At 46.8% G+C, this 9,654-nt stretch overlaps 1 long non-coding RNA gene across 1 annotated transcript; it reads right to left on the reverse strand.

Moving 5' to 3' along the window:
* Positions 1-623: 623 nt before the first annotated feature.
* LOC144167406 (uncharacterized) lies at positions 624-6,099 on the reverse strand. Its single transcript, XR_013321986.1, has 3 exons — positions 5,649-6,099; positions 2,879-2,975; positions 624-719 (listed from the first exon to the last, which is right to left on the reverse strand). It is a non-coding gene; the product is annotated as an uncharacterized LOC144167406 (long non-coding RNA).
* Between the last annotated feature and the right edge of the window lie 3,555 nt (positions 6,100-9,654).

The following is a 9,654-nucleotide window of genomic DNA, read 5'->3' on the forward strand; positions in this document are numbered from 1 at the left end:
TAGGTCTGGTCGTACCCTATTGAAAATGTGGAGTTGATGGAATCCATCAAAAATCAACATGGTGGATTATGGTAATGGAATTAATGATGGCATGACGGCAGATGACTGCATGCTGGCAGGGTGATGGATGATGGCAGATGACTGCATGCTGGCAGGGTGATGGATGACGGCATGCGTCGGTAGCTGACGGCAGTGGTAGCGTCGATGCTGGCAGCTCGAGTGACAGTATGACGGCAGATATGCGAAATTGCACAAAAATGATACAACATGAAAAGGAAAGGTGCTATGCAATGCTAATTAAAAACTGGTTTCATTTCTTGCGAATAAATTTATAAAATAAGATTTGCAGCAAATAAGTAAGCTTGCGCATGTGTTTTGCTCTGTCCATTCATGTCGTGATCATTTTTCTGCTATCCTGCTACAATGATCTGAAAACGTAACCATTGTGTGTGCTGGGGTGCTTAAAAATATTACACAAAACAAACTTGGTTTTCACGTTGAATATATTATCATTAAATATCAAATATGGTGACTATCTTCGAACAGGTGGGCAGCTGAAAAGAAAAAAAAACTGAGTTACACACTAAAGCTTATACAAGCCAGATCAACTCAAAACAAAAGTATATTCACATTTCACATACCTCCTTAACATTCTGAGATGGTTACTCCGATGTGGTTCCTTGCTTCTGCCATTCCTCTTTGCCATAAAAATCGAAAGCCTGCAGAAAAAGAACATTTTCACCAAATTAAGTGGAAACCACCCTGCTAGGACTCCCTTCAGGTCATGGAAGGGTGCTCTTGACCGGCATTGCTCTAAAAGCTACCGCATGGTGGCAATGCCTTTCCCGGGAAAGGATTTTAGTAAGATGCAAGCGTGCATGCATGCAAGCGGGAATTTCAAGAGAACATGCATTAGCAGCAGGTGGGAAAGAAGCAAAACACCCTCGTCTAGAAGAATTCTACGCTCAAAGTGCAGCCAGCGAATACCAGGCGCAAGAAAATGTAGCTTCAGGCGAGTGTGTTGAAGGTTAGGAACACGTTAAATTGAAAAGTGAAGAATGCCAGATGACATTTAACCTGGCTGGATGCATTGAAGCGACAAAAAGAAACGCAGCCTTGAGATGAAAGTGCAGACTAAACGAACGCTTGCAAAAACTTCAGCAAACTTGTGATGAATTTAGAGAAAGTTCAACACTATGAGGACAACCGAGCTGTGCAAGCACTAAAGACCTTTTCGGAAGCCGCACAAGAAGGAGAACGGGTGTGCCAAACTTGCCATGGAGCAGATTATCAATAGTGATAAGGCGTGCTGACTAGGCAGGAACCCACGTTGCGGCAAAGTGTTGTGGAAGGTGACTTCTTGTAAAGGATACGAGCATGATGAGATACGAAAACTGCTGAAGCTGCCGTGTCAAAGCACACTAAAAATCTTGTCGGATCTTCTGCAAGAGACTCGAGTAACAAACCTAATAAAGGAACGGCTTCAAGTGGAGGGACAAAGCTTACGGTCACTAAAAGAACCATACTGCAGCCTGATTACTGACGAAATGTCAATGCAGGAAAAAGTAATTCATGGCTGCCAAGTCGACAAATTTTCGGCCTTGATATAAGCTGTGAACCTTGAACCGGCGGTGCCACTGAAATAGCCTGCAGGCTCCTTTGGTTTGTCTTGCGGGGGTTTTCCACGGTTGACATTATCCCCTTAGGGTATTTTTTTTACCGGGAACATGAAGCATGACCGGCTCCGTAACATGAATTTTAGTGTGCTCAACTCTGTGTAAGAGGTGGGGTTCTTCATAATCCGTATTGTCACAGACAGCCACCAGACAAACAGCGCCATGTTTCTAGCCATGTCGGTTGACAACACACTACAGCATGTTTTGCTACATCCAGCGCAGCAAAATGACCCATCGTTCCTTTTATTTGACCAAACCACGTCATTAAGAACCTCAGAACAAATTTTCTAGGAGAGAGAGAGGGATGTTTGATGGAATGCAGAAAGTTAGGGAATGTTTTGTTCTCACGGCCCTCTTTAAGATCCAACAAAAGTTGTCAATTGTGAACCCAGTTTGCCTCCTAAGCTGATCGCACATTGAGTCGAACCTGGAAAAAATTAAGCTGTCCCATGCCACCTTGATATTTTCGCCTGTCATCATCAGCAGCCCAAAGTTCCTTCAGAAAAAACCCAAAGGTCACGAACACGCTACAGAATCGAAAATTCCAGTAAAACAAGCTGAATAGTGCAATGCCATGTTAAGGACCATGCATCTACTCCACGTAAATATGTGATTGCAGCCTGTTCAGCAAGGTGTCTCAAGTGAAGCATGACAAAGCGCAATAACACAACAGCCGAACCAAGAACTGCTATCGCGGATGGCTGATTGTGTGGCTGCTTTCCGAATTGACGCCACCGCATCACCGATAGCGTGCACCACAGGCGACACGGCGGAAGGAAAGAGCTATCGTTCTCACAGGCGGAGAGGAGCATTCGGCGGGCTGCACCAAAAGGGGGATATCAAGCGGCTGTGTCACTTCTAAATGTTGCATCATGTGCATCCTAGTTCTCTTTTTTACTAAGAAATCTCACATTCGTGCTTGTGTTCCAGCAGTCCAATGTACAATGGCAGCAAAGGTTCATGTTAAACAATACATAAAGACGTTAAACACAATACATCCAAATTCACTGATTCCAAACACGGAGAACAATGAATTGCTGAAATGAAGAAGCCGATATGCATATATATACAGTGCTATTGGAAGACCAAAGCACTGCACTCTCGGTCAAATTAGGCAAGTTCTGGTAACTGAATTTCACAGTGCACGTCATAGCATTGCACTACAATTGTATAGAACTAGGCGCTAACCTATTGTAACCAACCTGAAAAACAGCCAGTGACATCTGATGAGAGGTCCATCCAGATCACCAAGTAGGGCATGCCAGCTGATCTCCACTGCAAGGTGCAACAGTCAGTAGCCTGCAAGGTAGAAGTGAGTGGCAAACAACAAGCAAGTTGCATTAGCCTGAATCCTTCAAAGTTCTAAATGCGATATTAAGGTGTCGAGCAAGGTGTTCTTCACACTCCAAGCGAGAATATAAGAACGTTAAAATACCACATTAACTGGATGTAAGGATGGCCGAAGTGACTATCACAGCATAGTGACAATGTCAACGATCAAGTTTCTAACTCAATTCTCTCTTTGGAAGTAGATGCCGTTCATTATGACCAGTTCATGTATGGGTAAAAAGGTGCCGAGATGAGCTCTCTCATTGCTACTACGGCAAATTGCCTCCACGATTCTGTGACAAAGCGCAGACCTAAATGATGATAACGTTGTCTTAACAATTATGGAGTGCCTAGCGTTCCGTCCAGACGGAATGCTAAAAACTGCTAAAGTTCCGTCCAGACTGAACGCCAAATCAAAACCAGCCGATTAGCCGCCCTTTCTCATTCTGGGATTTGGTGTAGTGGTTCCGCGGCTGACTACGGACGTTGCAGTCCCTGGTTCAAGTCTCGCACCGTTTTTTTGTGTGCGTGAGGCCGTGGTTAGCATTTTGTAATAGCAAAAGTTCACGCCCGCTTTACAATTCACGCGATGAGAGTAGTCGGCCTTAGTTTTTTACTCAAGCGGCCGAGCTGCTCCCTGGAGCCAAGGCCGACGCAGCCATCGCCAGGTACGCCCGATCTCCTCTAATTATTACTAGTAATTAATAATTAACAGTGACTCTGGCTAGTCAGTGAGCGGAAGCGATTTGGCCGGTTAGGTAAAAATCAAGACCGACTGCTCTCGCTGAAATACTGTGAAGCGGGCGTCAGGTGGCGGCTTGGAGATCCGTCCAGATTGAGCTAGAGTTAGTCCGATCATCTGTAATTGTTAATAATTATCAGTGATTCTGGCTAGTCAGTGAGCGGTAGCGGTTTGGCCGGATGGGTAAAAATCAAGAGAGACTGCTCTCAACGCGAGTTGTGTTACCTCTGGACGGAACTTTAGTGACAGTTGCCGTTCCGTCTGGACGGAACGCTAGACACAGCCTAACAATGCTGCCAAAGGAGGCTGGAAAGGCTGTGATGAACTGCTGAACAAAAATACAAGTGATGCAATTTTTTTTTGTTTCTGAAGTCTCTCCTAGGTGATTGCAGCTTAAATCGGGTTCAATTCTCCTTCCCACGCAGTGTTTGAAGCTCACATGATGTGTCGGTGAATGTTTTCAACTCGTACCGTCAATATCATGACAACAATTTTTTTCCTTCAAAACATGAATCTAATTAGTCCTTAATAATGGCTGCGATGTCTTAGGGAAGCATAGGGAACGAGATTTAAGGTTGTGCTCACATTGACATCAAACCCATTGAAACGATTTTCAAAAATTTGAAACATGACAATAATGCATTACTGCCAATAATGACAATAGCCAGTGCTTAAAAAATTATTGCGGCGAGAAAGAGGTTATCCTCTTCTGAAAAATTAAAAAAAAAACTTTCAGGGTGATATAACCATCTAGAAAAGGCTGTTCTCCCATCTATTCTCTAGCGGTATATTTTCTAGAACTAAATTTATTTACATCAAGTCATGTGTTTTCAACAAAGAGTGTATTCTTTGCTGTGCAATTATGTACACAAGCTACTAGAAAGAGACCTTCGGCCTTAACCAGTCCAGAGGAGACCCACTTTTTTTTTTGAAGCATTTGCGCTTGTGCGGGGTGCACTCATCCACAGAATGAGAGCCCAATAGAAAATTTAACTGAGCAACACGCGTGGCCGCGAATTATTCGGAGACGGTAGTGAATGTTGCAGTGCTTAAAAGCTCCCCATGCGCGGCCAGCATTGCGAATGCCTCGGCACCAGAGGCACGATACGCATGTAGTTTCGACGTGGTAGCAAATTCGGGTTGAATGAACGTTTTTGGTGCTACCGATACACATGCACAAACATATATGCGATTATCGAACGAATGGAACACTCAAACATTCACTGCACATGCGGGGCTTGCGAGTGTGACGCCAATTTCAGCCATCGTACCCTCAATCTGAACGCAGAGAGCCTTGTTTGTATAGTAGACTTTACTGAGTGACCGCTTTGAAAAATGACAACCCCTGCAATGTAGTGTAGACTGCTATGTGCCTCGGCTAAAAGTTACCTAAAGCGTACCACTCCAGTCCAGGTACGAAAAATGATGCGAAGAAGTACAATATTGCAATTCGTTAAAAAGAACTACCCCCCCAAAAAAAAAAAACTTGCGAACTCAACCTGGAGCGGTCCACCGCGCGTATTGGCGATCGGTTGTTGCGAGCAACAAACCGTTTAGCCAACGTAGCAGTATGATCCTACTTAGCTCAACAAAAAGCCTACAAACGGCACAAACATAGGGCTCTTCGATTTACAGACTCGAATTCACCGCGGATATTCCGCGGGAGTCCGAGGGAATCGGCGGTGAGTCCGGGACTGTAAATCGAACAGCCCTACTGTTGCTACTCCCGCACGCAATATCCGCGGTCGAAAGGCAGATCTACGTAACGACGTAACCCTCAAAATCAGTCGCTGTCAAAAAACATTAGGGGTAACCGACGACGCAGACGTCTAACACGGAACGGAAGAGCCCTGCCCTGTTAAATACACAAGCAAAGTGCGAAAAGTTGTCTAGTCACTTACCTTAAATCACAGGCGACATATCTTCGTCGAAACAATAATCCAACGTCTTCAAAACAACCACAACAAAGCCACTCGACAAGCGCGTACAACTCCACCGACTCGGCGGCCAGGAAGAAGGGAATGCGACGGCGTGATGCCGTGGCGATGTTGCTGGATGGAGCGGTGGAGTACTGAGGCCGGGGTTTCGGTTTCGGCTGTGCCTTTGTTTTTTCGTAATGCAGTTCATACCAGGCGCGAAGTAAACAAAATGCGGCGAAACAAATTCTGGCTTGAACGTAGACACATAAAGCAATGTAAATAGAAAGATCAGGTTGCCATACCCAGCAAAAAGTTGAGTTTGTTGGGCTATCCTGTATATGAGCAATTAAGTTGTGGAATAAACCTCCGACATCACTTGGGGGGAAATCACTTTTGGTTAAAAACTACCAAGAACAGGCACATTTTCCGTTTTAAAAAAAAAATCATATCGTGCTGTCAGCGAAAAAAAAAAAAAGCAGACCAACGGGGGATCGAACCACCAACCTTTGCAACAAAAAGCGAGCGCGTTACCACTGCACCACCACCACAAACGAAAACGGCGCCCCAACAAGCGGCATTTATTTGGTTTCTCAAACTGAATCGCCAATGAATGCACAAATATTGTGAGTTATGTTTACTGCTTCTCGTATATAACCCATTCCGGCAGTCATACCGCTTCTTGGGCACGCACCGGTCTCCAACACGAGGCTCACCTTGAGCCGCGTAGCCAGCAATCTCAACCTAAAAGAGATATCGCACATCCCCGTTCTCCCCGACGATTGCCAACGTAGCTATGAGTGAAATGGCATGCGCGCCCGGAAGGAAAATTATGTTGTGTAATAATACCGTGGTTGGATCTGTCTCAAGGCAGCTGAATACAACTAAGGCGGATCGGCGAAGCGCTAGACACGTAGTCTGCCGCGTACAATTTAAGCCATGCCACGGACGGTTCTGTCCGCAGGCTCAGCACAGCGAAAATGAACACGTACGGTTTGACCCTGTCGAAGCGAAAAAAAGCTGTCCATGTTTTCAACGTAAGGGTCGGCACTGCCCCCCTTACACCAAAAACGGCGAATAAAGGGCATACAGTTTCATACCAGCCCTTCAAGTTCTGGCTTAATAACAAGAAGCACTAATCAAAGTAGCTTTTCTCTAATATGCCAAGCTTTCAGCAGCACCTTATCAAAAAGGCAGTTATTGTTGTTTTTTTCTCGATATTCCCAATGCCACCGCTATTTTTCTGTTATTATATCAGTCCTTCGCTATCGAATGAAGTTTGGCTTGCTGTCAGCATTCGTTCAGCAAATGCTTTATCAATACAGCAGTCAAGCTTGCCATCACGCCAGCACTGCCGTCATTGCGAGCGTGCCTATTAAGTTTTCTGCAACACCTTTTCAAAAAGGCAGCTTTTGTAATTTTCTCGCAACGGTCAATGCCACCGCTATGTTTCTGTTATTACAAGCGCTTCGCTCTCGTATAAATTTTGGCTTTCTGCCGTCATTCATTCAGAAAATGCATTTCCATCATCAATTCAGCAGTCAAGCTTGCCGTCACGCCAACATCTGTTGCCATTGCAACGCAAGCATGGAGGAAGGTGGTGGAAGACGATGGAAGGTGCTGGTAGGCATGCCACCATGCCTGCCAGCACCTTCCAGCGTCCCCTTCCAGCAGCTTCCATTACAGTTTCTTACGTACATCAAGCTTTCCAAGGCGACCATCAAACGCAATCAACCTTTCCAGCAATGAATCTTGATGGTTGGTTGATGGAATTTTCAACAGGGTATCCCTTCGGCGCTGACGATATGACCCAGGAACATAAGCTCTGTAAATCCAAAATAGCATTTTTCGGGTTTTAGCGAAAGGCCAGCCTTGCACACAGCCTCGAGCACTTGTCTCAGCCGAGAGAGGTGGTCCTCAAACGTGGTGGAAAAAAATACGACGTCGTCTAAATACAAAAGGCATGTCTGCCACTTGACACGGTTAGTACAGTGTTCATCATTCTATGAAATATTGCTGGGGCAGAACAGAGTCCGAAAGGGAGCACCTTAAACTCGAAAAGTCCATCCAGCGTGATCAAAGTGGTTTTGTCCCGGTCCCTTTCGTCGACTTCGATCTGCCAGTAGCCACTTCTCAAGTCGATTGGCAAAAAGTACTTGGCCCGCCGAAATCCGTCCAAAGATTCATCTATGCGTGGTAGGGGATAGACGTCTTTTTTGGTCACCGGGTTCAGCTTGCGGTAATCGACGCAAAAGCGTAGAGTCCCGTCTTTTGTTCTTACCAGGACAACTGGCGATGACTATGGGCTGTTCGATAACTGAATAACGTCGTCGTCAAGCATTGTTTCCACTTGCTTTTAAATAGCTTCTCTCTCTTTGTTAGATTCGCGATACGGCTGCTGCCGTATTGGTTGCGTAATTTTATGTGTAATTATGCGGTATTTTGTCATTTTGGTCCGGCGAACTTTCGATGAGCGAGAGAAGCAGTCTTGAAACTCTAATAACAGTTTTCTTAGCAGTTTTTTCTGATCTTCCGAAAGGTGAGGATTGATATCGATATTTTCGGTTGAATGCAGGTCTTGGTTTTCTGCATTGGTCACCGTCGCGATTTCTTCAAGCGTGAAACAGTCAGTAACCCGTGTAATTTTCTCAATGTGGGCTACCGCATTATCCCGAAAAACATGCCGGTGCTCGCTGCTGAAATTCGTCACAAGCGCACGCGTTCTTCCTTGCTGCACTTGCACGACGTTTCTTGCGATGCATACTCCCTGCGTGAAGAGGACCGACAGATTGCCCTCAGCGACTGCTTCACCTTCGGGCATTTCATCACACGAAACCTCAACAGAGAGGCTTGACCGCGGTGGTATGGTAACGACATCATCCGTTATGCGAAAGACTAGCCGGCGGTCACCGTCGTTCTGACCTGTCGCTAGTTCCGTAGTAAAAGAGACCCGCGATCTCGGATGTCAGTGACGGCACCGTATTCCCGGAGAAAGTCCATACCCAGAATAAGGTCTCGAGAGCATTCCCGCCGAACAAGGAAACTTGCGACGAACGTTGATCCGTGAATCTTAATTCGGGCTTGCACATGCCGATTGGTGTAAAGATATGCCCTCCTGCTGTGCGAGTATGCGCTCCTGTCCACGGCGTCGTCACCTTGCTCAAAATCGTCGCCAACCTACCACTTAGAATGGAGTAGTCGGCACCAGTGTCTTCTAACGCGTTCACGCACCGGACGTCTATATCAACATAAATATCTAAGGACGTGTTTTTCCCGTCGGCACCTGTCGTCGTCTTCGAACTATGCGTCGACACTGACAACGATGGAAGCTCTTGATCGTCTCCGCCGTCAGCGACCCCGCCTCCAAAGGCCGCTGCGTCTAGTTTACCCCACGGGGACTTGGTGATCGCGCACTGTTGGTACCAGCACTGTTCGTTGCATTTCGACGTGGAGACGGCGATCGGGAAGGACGGCGGGACGTATGTAGTTGTCCGCGCTGGTTTGGCAGGTAGTCCTCGATATCGCGGAATTGTTGGCCAGGTCTAGGTCGAAGGGCGTCAATTGCAAAACCCGGTAAACCGAGCTCTCGGTACGGGCACTGACAATAGACATGTGCCGGCCTCGCCGCAGCGGTAACACAACGGGCTTAGGTCTGGGGTACGCCACACTTCCGTTTTGCGTCGTCGTTCAGGGAAGTAGAGTGACGCTCGGACCGGCTCTGTAGCTCGCGGAGCAGGATGCGGCAGCAATGCCGCGGCGGGGAGTGGACGCCTCACGGTCTGGGCGTACGTCAGTTGCACATGTTCGAGCGGCGCCGGTGCCGCATCGTCACAGGCTGACGAAGCTCTGAAGGCCATATCGCCATAGGCTGGCGAAGCCCTGAAGACTTGCTGCACCTCCTCTCGTACAACACTCGCGATGGTCCCTGCGGTAGGCTGTGGGGCCGTTCCACGAATTTTATGTAGTTCCTCGCGGACCACGGAGCGGATCA

Source organism: Haemaphysalis longicornis, unplaced genomic scaffold (genome assembly GCF_048455015.1).
Source record: "Haemaphysalis longicornis isolate Haplotype H1 unplaced genomic scaffold, Haemaphysalis longicornis Haplotype H1 scaffold_2, whole genome shotgun sequence".
Classification (NCBI taxonomy): Eukaryota; Metazoa; Arthropoda; class Arachnida; order Ixodida; family Ixodidae; genus Haemaphysalis; species Haemaphysalis longicornis.